At 43.9% G+C, this 14,246-nt stretch overlaps 1 pseudogene; it reads left to right on the top strand.

Moving 5' to 3' along the window:
- Nucleotides 1-2,175: 2,175 nt before the first annotated feature.
- LOC145415249 (5S ribosomal RNA) lies at nucleotides 2,176-2,293 on the top strand (annotated as a pseudogene).
- Nucleotides 2,294-14,246: the final 11,953 nt, after the last annotated feature.

Here is a 14,246-nt window from a genome sequence, read left to right as displayed (position 1 = left end):
TTGCTGTGTTGTTGCATTTCTCTGTATAACTTCTTTTTTTATGGACAGACTCTCATTTTGTTTTCTTTATTTTTTTTTGGTGAAAAATAGGTGGAGCAATTGCAACTGTCTTCTTACAATCTCATGATCTTTAGAAAAGTAATTTCATTACTTTATGCAACAAAGATAGCTATCTAGTTATTTTAGACTGCAAGAAGTGTAGAGGAAAAATACAGTACAGTAATCCCTTGATTATCTGATGTAATAGAGCCAAAGGCATGTCTGGGTAATGGCTCCGTTCAGATAATGGACTTCTTCCCTGGCCCCTCTTTGTACATAACCTTTTGAAAGCCAGTGTTAAAGGCCACAACAGTACGTCGTACATCATTTGTTCTTGTTGTTTAACACAACTCTGTCTGGTCAAGTAGACCTATAAACCACAGCCGAGCAATTACCATTGTCAAGAAGACCCATCAACCACTTCACCACTGCAGGGCCATACCCTGCAGTGACATGAAAACATGAAAAAAATGGCTACACAAGAAAAATGCAGTGGGCACACAAAATGGTAAAATGGAATAAAATCATGGTAATATAGAATAAAATCATGGTACAATATAGTAAGCTAGAATAAATCAGTGGCAGCACTCACAATTCAACTATCATGCATCAATATTACCCAGGATCTCCCACTTCTCCAGAGTCACTAATTGTATTTGAATATCTATGTGTTATGATGGCCCCTGATGAAGGGACCATCATAACACACCCTAGGAAGAGGCATGCAAGGCATAGCAAGACCTAAAGCAGGTAGGAAACAACCACAAAAGCAACCACATGCACTGCCATAACAACTGTTTGAGAGGAAATAAGGAAATGTTTACTAAACAACCGCCATGCATTAACTGAGACTGAGCGAGGTGGGGGGGGGCTCTAGAGGATGCTGGGTAAACTAACCAGCCAGACATGGTGGTGCCAGCGGGCTATTCCCGCCCGTCTGGGTGGAAATCATTTGCGTGACCATAATTTCTTCCCAGATGCAAATTTTTTGTCCAGATATTATGAAAAAATATACCACTACAAATAATGGTTTCAAACAGCCAGGTCACAGCATCTGCTTAATGGATTGTCCGGGTAATGGCCATCTGGATAATCGAGAGACCACCTCTTTTGGGTTATTTAATGAAACCACCAATTTGCCTGTGGCAGCCTGTTTACTGATTGTGCGATGATTACTGGCTATCTTGTCGACGAGATGTGTTAGTGCACCAGACATTCAAATCTGTAGGAAGTCTATTAATCCAGCCTAACCTAACCCATCCTTACCTAGAGTAACCTAATTGGGGGCTTCACCCCCACACACCCCTGACTTTAACCACCTAGGATTGCCACTTAACCTAATCTAGAGACCCCGCAAATATCTGTCAGGCCAAATCCCAAGTGTGAGCCTCAATAACCCTAATCTAATCTTTCATAACCTAATTTATTGAAACAACCAATCTAATCCTGTCATAACCTAACCAATACCTAACCATTCCTGACATAATTGAAATTGTCCAAACCTAACATATCAGCTGGAAATTTCAAAGTATGCCAAAAGTAAGGAATATGTTTGGCAGCAAGATTAGCGCTTGCTGGTACCTTAGTTGAGGTGACAGAATGTGTGATGTTATATAGCCTAAACCAGTCTTTATGTATTTCACAGATATCATTAAAAAGAATTCTCTGAAACTTTGGTAATTTAGGAAGCATAACAAGTAACCTCTGAAAGACTAGTTTTAATAGGAAATATGGAAAGGCAGTGACCTTGTGGCAAAGTATTATTATTATTATTTCTTTTAACCCCTACCCAAAGTGATAATAATAACACTACATGGTAAAAGATAGGGGATGTGGAAAACATGAAGATTGACAATCTTGTGTACAATGATTAGCTACTGTATGTGCAACACCAACACATAATTACCCAATCACCACACCAGCAACCACAGTGGATCAGATGAACTGTCCTGTGGTGGTGAACTTGGTTGGTTAGGTTAGATGGGGAACTGGTACACTCCTGTATCATATACAGTAGCTACTGTGCACAATGCCAAAATGTGAGTTGCTTCAACACGGCACCAGCAGCTATAGTGGATCTGCTGTGTAGACTAAAGTCCTGCCCTCACTAGAGGTCACTCTCTGTCACGTCATGTTGCCCAGCTCAGGTTTTTTTGAGTACACCACTTCCCGTCCGATCAGCGAAGTTAAGCAACGCTGGGTCTGGTTAGTACTTGGATGGGTGACCGCCTGGGAACACCAGATGCTGTTGGCATCCCTACGTGTCAAGTGGGGTTGGTGGAGGATTAGTGCCCCTCCCTGTAAAACAATTAACTCTAAGCCCTTGACCACCCCGTTTGGGATACATGGCGTCTGGCAATGGATGGATGGATGGGTCTGTGCCACATGCTTCTGGTATATCTGGCCAAGGGACATTTCATAGTGACAGTGCTTGCCACAATGCCCTCACAGTAGCTGTCTGGCTTCTGTTATGGCCTTTTTTGATCTGCAGTACTAGGCAGTGTCAGAAGAATGTACAGTATGGTACTGGTATTGAATGGTCAAGGGGCAACACCCAACATTTTGTAGAACTGCTGAAGATGCATCCATGTATCTGGCAGATGAAAAACAAACCGTACAAGGACAAGAACTTAAGAAGTGCAATTTAAAACAATGTCGAGATATCCGTTCTTGCACCACATCTTCTTTTTCCTATTCTTTTTCTTTTTGGCACAACATAGTGCCACAGTGCTCATCACAGTCTCATGACCTGGTGTGATGTTGTTATCCATCCTCCTCCTCCTGCAGCTCAGTGGTAATTGGTATTTGCTGCCCATTGCACTGTCCTAGTATGGACATCAGCATCAGCAACATGAGTTGGGCAGAAGAGATCATGCGGCACGACCCTAGTGTGGATGGAGTTTAACATTGTGTTGTAGTGTAGGTAAAAAAAAAAAAAAAAATGCATATTTATAAAAAAATAAAAGGCCAGCACACAACAAAAAGGTCCTGTTGATTCAGTATCATACTGTATTTCAAAATGTAATTTGTTTTCCAGGCTGATGAACCAGATTTTTAGCCGTTTATGAAATACCAGCCGTGGCAACACAGGGCGCCACTACACCCCTAGGAGGAGACTACGGAGGGGTAGATGGTGTGCATGCCATGTCCATTCAGAACGGACATAAGTCCTCCCTGGGCTGCGCACCCCTATTCCCCAGAGTGCACCTTCCACGACCACCCCAGTCTGAGTGCACACCCTTCCGGGCGAGCTAACCCTCACCAGGATTGGGGTGGAGTTGAACTACCAGCTCTAAGCAGCACCCCAGCGACCGCCCATAGCTGCACAACCCTAGAGACTGCCCATAGCCGCTCTAGTAATAAAGAAATGACTCATAGCTGGTCTAGCAAAAAGGAGACGGCCCATAGCCGCTCCAATAAAAAGGCAGCGGCTAAAAGCCGCTCCGTTGTGGCAGCCGATAGCCACACAGTAAAAAGGCCACAGCCTATAGCCAGGCCCCAAAAGAGGAGATGACCCATAGCTGCTCCGACAGGTGCAGCTCAACCCCCCTGCAGAGCCCGTGACGGCCAATAGCCACACAAGGGGAGAGAATGGTATGCCCCCTCTCCTTCTGCAGTTAACTCGGAGGGCACAACACTGGCGATGGCCTATAGCTGTGCCAGTATGCACATCGCCCCCTGTACGGGACTTTGGCAATGGCCCATAGCCGCAGTCCAGCAACGGCCCACTGCTGTGTTTCATCTGCGGTCCTGTCAGGTAGTCGGGCCCCGGTGATGGCCCATAGCCATGCCGACAGCAACGGCTCATAGCCGCCCTCTGTCTGTTGCCCACGGGAACTCGACGACGAACGATAGCCATGCCGGGGAGGGATGCCAAAGTCCCTCGCTCCCTTTGACCCTGCAATGTGAGGGTGACCAGTGGTCAGTTCTGCCTAACGGCGGGAGCACAGGCCACACCCCTGTCCATCCAGACCAAGGCAACCTCCAGGAGGAGGACTTCTGCCCAGAGGACTGTTGGAGAGGCCCAGTGTTATCTCCGGGGCTATTCTACATCCAGTCGGCACCCGAAGAGGACCCCCACCTGATGGACCCCTGCCGGGAGCAACGCCGCAGCCCTACCCTGACGGTGGCGCAACAAGGAGACCGCAGCCGACGGACCTCCGAGGACGCCCTCAGAACTCCAGAGCAAGACCTCTTCCCTTCCCGACGAAGGCGACACCCTTCCTCCACCAGGTGCCTGAGGGAGCGCCTCCAGAACCTGTTCAGCCCCAGCCCTGAGGACCGGACCCCAGTCCCCAGCCCCGACAGTGAAGGGCTCTTTACCACTCCCAGCCCAAGCCCTCGACGAGAGACGATGCCCCTGCGAGTTGTCCCGTGGCCGTGGGACGAAGGGACTCCTGAAGGGACTCCATCCACTCCAGGCCACTCATTCTGAGTCCCCAGGCCTTCCCCCATCCCCTGTGCTCGTCCAGTTACTGAGAATACATAGTTCCTACAGACAGCAAGTGAGAGACAGAGACTATGCAATGTATGGGTGACAGTGAAATCCAGTGCAGTGATAAAGGACACCCGTGACAGTCAATATTCACCTTATATAGAACAAGAGGCAAAACTCATTGTCATCACAATAACTCTGTGGCAGTGTATACCTGTTCAGTATAAAATCCAGTGACTGCATATCCCTGTATCATAGATTCAGAAATCCTTTCCACCTCTGGAACTCTTGAACTATCCCTTGCACAGTGCCAGCGGAACCCATATTTCACCCCATCACTTTGAAACAAGACCTACATACAAGGACTGTGAAAACTGTGTATTGCCTCTTTAGTCAGACAGACCCCATTGCCTATCTAGTATCCTGCGTGATACAGTGGGCTCGCACAGTGCGCGAGAGATTGGGCGGTGCACGAGCTCGCGCACTAGGAATTCGTGTTCTAGGAATACATAATCTTATGGGAATAATTACATATGGGCAGTACCCCCTCATACCTGGACATTTTTTGGCCCTTAGAGACATAATAAAGGTCAAATGTTTCAAACATTGTACTAAAGCTATAGCTACAATAACAAAAATATGGGTAGTCACCTTAACAACAGTAGACAACAGGCCTGATGACCTTAAATAACAGGGGTTCCGAGGCGCGGCAACACTTACAGTGCCACATTCCCCACTGCACCAACACTTCCCTCCGCAGACTCCTCTTGATCACCTTCCCCAGGAGCATCAAAGTCACTCACTTTGGCCATAAACCCTTCAAAGTTCAATGCTGACACTTCTGACATTGCATCCTCTTCATCCTCAACAGGAACAGGAGCAGACGATGTCGATGGTTCCGCTATTTCACCAACTTGAGCCCGCTGTGTGTAGCTTGTTATGAGCGTCTGTCTTCTCCTGTTTATTTCTTCCCTGTGCCTGTCTGTGTAGAAATGGAAGACTTTGTCGATACCAACCAGAAGTTCCTCCGTTCTTAGGTTGCTCACTTCCTGTTCCTTCACCTCTTCCTTGAGCTTATCCACGGCAGCAAGGATCTTGCTAATGTTTGACATACACAGCTCAGTCCTGCCTTCCATTATGCCAGGCTGCTCAACTTTACTCTGTCTGGCGCATCAACATGACGACACGTGATGCGCTCTGTGAGGGGTGGTCACGCACTAGTAGAATATGGCATTTTTGAGCCACTCCTTGCCTCTACCTTGCGTTCTGTGCGGTAAACTCGCGCATTAAAGGGTTTTTGGTTATGATTTTTGCTCACTCGTGCACAAGGCGAATCGCGCACTGCGGTGACGCGCACTGTGCGAGCCCACTGTACATGAAATCCATCACTCAGCCTGTGTATTAACTTTGTTCAGCATATCGTGTGTATTGTCTGCCTGTTCCATATAGAGAATTTGTCAATATATGTGTTAGGTTGTTGCCCTGTGTTTTTGTGCCCTGTTCCTCTCAGATTGTCTCTAAGCTCTGGTCTAGAAAGGGAACCCAGCTGCACCCTAGGCATTCTTAGTGTGGGAAGCCAGTCTAAAAACACGTAGCATAACAGTTTAGCCAGGCTTCATTTTTCTTTTTTTTCATCCAAAATTATGCAAAACCAACCAGGATATTTAACCAAGATTGTCCTCATATTTCTCATAACATATTGTAGTTTGCACTTATAAATGTTTTGTGTCAGATATACACATAATGAAATCATTTGTTAAGTACCTCTGCAAAAATGTTAATTTAGGGTTACTGTTGTTGTTTGAGACCAGTATCTTTGAGAAATTTGGTGGACATTTCTCTTGGCAGAGGCCAGTGTGATCCAGCAGTATACTGGGCAACACACTTGCACCAGTGACCTCAATCAAGACTCCATTGTACACAAACGCCTGCAGCAACAACACAACATACACTCCTTGAGAGCTCTGTGGGAAAACCCGGTCTTGGCCGTGGCCTTCCATAGGGACGCGGGGCTGTTCAGCTAGACTGCTTGGGAACAACTGCTACTACTACTACTATCACCAAGCCACAGACAGTAAGGAGTAGTGATAAACATTACTTGTATAGTATTATCCAGAATAAAAATATGAACATTCTGATTTTGAAAACTTCAAGGCTGCTATAAGTTATTATCCTTAAAACAGTTCTTCCTCATATTTTACAAGTCCAAATACCAGAGTTATGCAGTGAATAGATAAAATATACAGTATTTGAAACTCAAGGTCTGTCTGTTAGCCAGACATCTTAATCCTGTAAGGAGTGACGGCAAACAAATTGCCTCCATGTCGCCTAGTCCCCTGCTGTTTTGCTTCCCTCCTCCCAGCTTATGCCCTCCTCTCTCATATACCTCTCCATTCCATCCCTCCATCTCATCCTTGGTCTCCCTCTCCACGTCACTCACATACACTCTCCTCATTAGTCTTTCACTCTCCATCTTCTCCAAACCACATCAGTTTATTTCTCCTAACGTTTTCTATCACGTCAACACCCACACTACATTGCTTCTTCACTTCTTCATTTGCCAGTCCGTCTCTCCATGTAACACCACATGCTCCTTTCAAATAACTCATTTCTGCTACTCTCGCTCTTGACTTGTCCTTCCTACAAGGCTCAAGCTTTGCTTCCATATGTTAGGGTGTATCACAGTACAGTACCATACTATCATGCAGTGAACTTTTTTTTTTTACTTCCATGCTCACTTCCTTATTTCTTATCACCTCTTGTGGGATTAAGGCTTCTGGTTATAGACAGATAGCAAGTACAGTAACATATTAATGCCAGTGTCCATTAGTTGGATGTTATCCTGAAATAATACCCTTTGTGGTTAGCATACAGTAATTTCATACACAGTATTGCCAGTGTAAACTATATTTAGAATTTAAATGTTCTTTCTTCTTTCATACACCTGTTAAACTTGGATACATCATATTATCATTTTTTGATAAATTGTAAAATTATGTTTTCAGAGGTGTTGGTCATCAAACAGTAAAGGAAGTGACATTTGATATACAGTATTCTCAGCAAAAAGCATGTCATTCAACCAGCCAACAGCCGAGGATGCCACCTTCTCTACTGCTGTCAAAAGTCTTTCTGGTATGTAAATTTGCTGTCTCTATGCCACATCATTAGTTCAGGTGATATATGAAAAAGTGTACAAATTCTCAGAAATGACCACATAAGTAATTTATATATGTTGATCTCAATTACTGTATATTTATTTCCTGATGTCTAAGGCTTCAGAGGAACCCAACTTTTAAAAAAGTGGCTGCAGTAGACCAGAGATACTGTTTTATAATGATAAAAACTTACAAAGCAGATTGTGAGGAATCAAGGCTCCAAAGTACAGCTATGAAGAGATCTTGAATTTGGCTTTGTTATTTATTATTATTTTTTTTTTATTATTTTTTTTAGGGAACACCCTTGTGGGCTCCTAGCCATTGGTTCTTTCCTTTTTTTACATTTAAAAAATCAAAACCTGTACAAAAATGTTTATTTTAAAGTTTTAGATATTGTAGTTTTATTTATTTTTTTTTCAGTTGCCAGCGCATGAGAATAATCTCAAGGTCATGAGTTCGACTCTCACCCGACGGCATTACCTTTAACCTCCCTACGTGTCAAGTGGGGTTGCTGGAGGATTAGTGCCCCTCCCTGTAAAACAATTAACTCTAAGCCCTTGGCCACCCCGTTTGGGATACATGGCGTCTGGCAATGAATGAATGTTATGGTGATTCTGTTGGAACTGTTTGGTGACATTTTTTTTGTAGCAGTGAGTTGCCTTAACATGTTATAAATATATACTGTACTTTTAAAACACTATGCCCACAGAAATCCATAAATCTCTATCTATCTATCTATAGCCCGACGCCCTAATCCAGCAAAGGATGGCCGCAGACAAAACGCCTCCAGGTCGCTCTGTCACCCACCATTTGACTACCCTCCCCCCAACTCACTCCCTCCTCCCTCATATACCCCTCGACTCCATCCCTCCACCTCATCCTTGGTCTACCTCTCCCTCCCTCCACCTCACCTACATACACCCTCTTAGTCAGTTGTTCATTCTCCATTCTCTCCACATGCCCAAACCACCTCAGTGTATTTCTCCTAATCTTCTCAACCACATCCACATTCACCCCACAACATTCCTTCACTTCTTCATTCATCAACCTGTCCCTCCATGTCACTCCACATGCTCCTCTCAAGTAACTCATTTCCACTGCTCTCAGTCTTGACTTGTTCCCCTCTTGCAAGGTCCACGCCTCGCTTCCATACGTCAGGGTAGGGATCACAATACTATCATGCAGTGACTTCTTAACTTCCATACTCACCTCCCTATTTCTCATCACTGCTTTCAGTGAACCAACAACCTTCCTTCCCTGCTGTACCCTTTCATGCACTTCATCCCCCAAAGTTCCATCCTTACTCATCACACTACCCAAGTACTTGAATGCACTCACATTTTCCATATCCTCACCATCCAACCTCACTGTACATTCTGTGACTTCATTCCTCTCAAACACCATAAATTTACTTTTGTTTACATTAACTTTCAGCTTCCTCCTCCTACACACTGTCCCAAATTCATTCACCAAACCTTGCAACTCCCATTCGTCTTCACTCAACAATACTGTATCATCAGCAAACAGCAACACTGGAATCTTCCAAATCTCACCCTCATTCATTAGAGCCACCCCCACATCCACTGCCCTACCTTGCACCTCCTTTACAACCCTATCCATGTACAGTATATATTAAACAGCCATGAAGACATCACACAACCCTGTTTCAGTCCTACATTGAGATCAAAGAACTCACTCAGCTCACCATCCACTCACACCGTAGCCCTAGCTCCTTCATACATACTCTTCACAGCACTCAACAATTTCCCCTCCACTCCATATATTCTTAATACCTTCCACATACTTTGCCTATCTATTCTGTCATAAGCTTTCTCCAAGTCCATGAAGGCAGCATACACTTTCTTTCCCTTCTATAGATACTTCTCCACCATACATCTTAGAACAAATATCTGATCTACATACCCTTTTCCCTTCCTAAATCCCCCTTGTTCTTCTCCAACTAGCTTCTCTGTCATATGCCTAACCCTATCAATGAGTATTCTACCATATATTTTACCAGTCACACTAAGAAGGCAAATACCCCTATGGTTACCATATACTTCTCTTTCCCCTTTTCCTTTGTATAAAGGAACAATTATACCTGATTTCCAGTCCTCAGGAACCCTTCCCTCTTCCCAAGCCAATCTACACAACTTCCATATCCACTCCACAACAGTCTCACCCCCATACCTCAGCATTTCTCCACACACTCCGTCAATTCATGGGGCCTTTCCCAACTTGATCTTCTTCATTGCTTCCACTACTTCCACCCTACTGATCTCTTCCTCCCTCCTCTTATCTCTTCTTCTCCCAGCCATTCCCCAACCGCTTATACTCGCACTGCTCTCACTTTCTACATTCAACAAATCCTCAAAGTGCTCCTTCCATCTCCTCAATTTCTCTCTCTTCTCCACCAACAATCTATTATGCACCATCAGCAAACAACATAGCATCATCTGCACACATCATATCAAAGTTAACATTCTTCACTGTTCAGTATTAGTTCCATCCCTCTCTTCCTACCACAAGTTTTAGCCTCACTCATAACCTCTTTCACACACATATTGAACAATCATGGTGACATCACCCCAGCACTGATACTGAACCACATACCCAGACAACCACTACCGTACTTTTACTCCTGCTTTGTCCCCATTATAGAAAAAAAAATCACATCATTTAGCAGCTTTCTATTGATGCAGCATAATAACTTGTATACAGGTAATTGTCTACAGTCAACCTGTTTACTCTGTCATACAATTTTTCTTGGTTCATCAGTGTCATAAAGTGTGTGCAGTCTTTCTTACATGCACTATTTATCTCTGCAAATATTTGATCCAGACATCCACAGCAATGTCTAAGACCTCCCTGTTTGTCACTCACAACGTAGGGTCAGTGACTTGGGAGCAAATGGCTTTGGAAAACTGGTGGAGTGCATACAGAGAGTGTTTGGTCGGGAATTCTTTAGTTGTGTATGGTGTAGTGAGGGTGGTATCAATCCATTCATCACCCAACCCATTTTTTGACTCTTCAGGAGTGTAAGGGCCTGGGGCTAAGCATCTTATTCTCAACAATAAGCACAAGAGTGACCAGTTGCTCTTCCCAGAATGGGATTTTCTGAGTAAGAAACCCCAACCACCCCTCATATGTAAGCACTTATGGGCCACATTCAGTTGGAGTACCTTAACCCACTAGACCACGAGGCATCATAAAGAACAGAGAAAGAGAGAGAGAGAGAGAGAGAGACCAATTGTTGGGTTGGACCAAAACATGTACATTTATGTGCTGATGCTGTTCTGATAAGTTGTTGTTAGACACTCAGCATTCCCTTGATATATGAAAGATGAAGTAGTCTGCTGTAATCATCCTCATAAATTTTACAATGTGGATTTTTATTTTTTATTTTTTTAGAACAGATTTGTTGTACCAAGTATGAGTCTTCAGGGAGATCAGAATCATGCTCTTACCATCCTGCTGTTTTGTATAAAATGACAAACCAGGGCTTTGTTCACCTCTGCTGATCATGATGGCTTTGCTGGCATATCAGCAATTGGTGCATTTGGGGGTAGGATGAGCAGGAGCAATTGCTCCCTTGACACCATGTGTCGTGGAAACAAAAGCAATCATAATACTGGATGCTGTGTTTGGTGCTGGGTAACAGTGACTGCTAAATTATAGTAAATGACAACACCATCATGGACACTGTTGTCTACCTAAGACTATCTCCTACAGAACTTCTGTCATGTCTGGAAGATACTGTGAAATTCTAGTTTTGAGCCTGTTCTTGGTGTTGACAATAACCTTATTTTTCTTATCTCTTTTGCTAATATAATGCTTTCATTCTTCGGTAAATTTTTCACAGTTGAAACAAAATATTATCAAGAGAATCTGACTTAACGTTAAGTCCTACTCATGTGAATGAATTTCCACTTGTGGCAAATGTTTCTTTATGTTAAGATGACAGCATTGTTGTCATGGTATCTTTTCATTTCCCAACATGATTGCTTTGCTTGCATGTGGACTGATAGTGAAACAACCATGATTGCCAGACAGAAGGCAAGCAGTGCATTTACCATTGTTGATGACAGCTTGCCAAGGTAATGTGAATGCAGCCCAGGACAGGATGTGGATGATTAAAATAAGCAAGCATAAACTAAAGAAAGAGAGAGGTGAAAAGATTAGTAAGAGAGAGTAAGAAGAGAGTGGATGAGGAATTTGGAAGGAATTTGAGTGTAAAGTGGAGGGACTGTAAGAAAATGTTCTGGAAAGAGGTGAAAAGAGTAAGACAGGGTGGAAGTGAAGTTAGCAGAGGAGTGAAAGATAAAAATGGTAGATTACTAGTGGAGAAGGGAGAAAAAGTGAGCAGATGGAGAGAACACTTTAAGGAATTGTTGAACGTAGAGGAGGGAAGTAATGCGAGTATAAGTGGCTGGGGAATGGCTGGGAGAAAGAGGGAGGTGAGAAGACAGGAAGAAATCAGTAGGATAGAAGTTGTTGAAGCAATGAAGAAAGTTAAATCAGGGAAAGCCCCAGGAATTGATGGAGTGTGTGGTGAAATGCTGAAGTATGGGGGAGAGATAGTAGCAGAATGGATGTGGAAGATGTGCAGATTGGCCTGGGAGGAAGGTAGAGTCCCAGAGGATTGGAAGTCAGGTATAATTATTCCCTTGTACAAAGGAAAAGGGGAAAAAGAAGTGTGTGGTAATCATAGGGGCATTTGTCTTCTTAGTATAATAGGAAAAGTGTATGGTAGGATACTTATTGACAGAGTTAGAGAAAGAACAGAGAAATTAGTTGGAGAAGAACAGGGAGGCTTTAGGAAGGGAAGAGGTTGTGTAGATCAGATATTCATTCTCAGATCTTTAGTGGAAAAGTTTCTAGAGAAGGGAAAGAAGTTGTATGTGGCTTTCATGGATTTGGAGAAAGCATATGACAGGGTGGATAGACAAGGATTGTGGAAAGTATTAAGAATATATGGAGTAGATAGGAAGTTGTTGAATGCTGTGAAGAGTATGTACGATGGTGCGAAGGCTGCAGTGGGTGTGGATGGTGAACTAAGTGAGTTTTTCTCTTTGAAAGTTGGGTTGAAACAGGGATGTGTCATGTCTCCATGGTTGTTCAATCTGTACATGGATGGGGTAATAAAAGAGGTACAAGGTAGGGTAGTAGATGTTGGAGTGGCCCTGGTGAGAGAGGATAGTGTTTGGAAACTCCCTGTACTGTTGTTTGCAGATGATACTGTGTTGTTGAGTGAAGACGAAGGGGAGCTGCAAGGCTTGATGGATGAGTTTGAGAGAGTGTGTAAGAAACAGAATCTAAAGGTGAATGTAGGGAAGAGTAAAGTGATGGTCTTTGAGAGAGGTGAAGTAGTGAATGTACAGCGAGGTTGGATGGTGAGGAATTGGAAAATGTGAGTACCTTTAAGTACTTGGGTAGTGTGATGAGTAAGGATGGAGGTTTGGAGGGTGAAGTGCTTGAAAGGGTACAGCAGGGAAGAAAGGTTGCTGGTTCTTTGAAAGCAGTGATAAGAAACAGGGAAGTGAGCATGGAAGTGAAAAAGTTACTACATGACAGTATTGTGTTACCAACTCTAACATACGGAAGTGAAGCTTGGACGTTGTTGGAAGGACACAAGTCAAGAGTGAGAGCAGTGGAAATGAATTATTTAAGAGGAGCCTGTGGAGTCACATGGAGAGACAGGCTGACAAATGAGGATATAAAGGAGCGTTGTGGAGTTGATGTGGATGTGATAGGAAGCGTTATGAGGAACACACTGAGGTGGTTTGGCCATGTGGAGAGGATGGAGGGTGAAAGACTGACGAAGAGAGTGAATGTGAGTGAGGTGGAGGGGGAAAGAGGGAGGGGGAGGCCGAGGATGAGATGGAGGGATGGGGTGGAGAGGTATATGAGAGAGGGGGGTGTGAGTTGGGAGCAGGGGAGTGAAATGGCAGGGGACAGGGCGACTTGGAGGCGATTTGTTCGTGGCCACCCCAAACGGGATTGAGGCGTCTGGCGATAGATAGATAAACTAAATTCCTTAAATTCTTTATTGGAAGTACAGTAGTAAGTTCTTTGTTTACTCTCAGATCTTGTGAACTAATAACCTAGCTGCAGGCCCAAACAGCCTGTTGTTGTTGCTGCTTTTGCCTTAGACTCACTGGAGTATGATTGTGGTGAACTAGACTGAAGTTGCCTTCTCTTGCTAGTCTGCCACCCTCCTGTCAAAGGATAGGAAGGGAGTTATTTGTTCAACCCATATTGTTGCCAGCACATGAAGACCTATCTCTTAGCAGCCTGAAGGGACACTATATATGGGAATGCCTGCTGATGTCTTCCTCAATTTTATATCACTAACTTAGACACTGGTAAGGGCTAAGGCAATATGGTACCTCTGACGTGTTTTCTCTGAAATATATAATCAGTTCAGTGCAGACATGATATTGGAATAATTATGCCAGTAGTTGTAAGGTTGTTTTGGGAGATACAACACTGTCAGCCCCATAGTCTCTGTCCTTACACGTGAAGAGACAGCACGTCAGGCCAAAACTTCTCCTAGTAAAGTTTATGCCAAGAAAGTTTTTTTTTTTTTTTTTCCAGTTGCGAGTTTAAGTCTTGCA

Source organism: Coenobita brevimanus, chromosome 101, assembly GCF_032717465.1.
Source record: "Coenobita brevimanus isolate Jiangsu-jjx chromosome 101, ASM3271746v2, whole genome shotgun sequence".
In the NCBI taxonomy this organism is placed as follows: domain Eukaryota; kingdom Metazoa; phylum Arthropoda; class Malacostraca; order Decapoda; family Coenobitidae; genus Coenobita; species Coenobita brevimanus.
The sequence above is the reverse complement of the archived record's forward strand: the minus strand, read 5'-3'. Positions and strand labels throughout refer to the sequence as shown.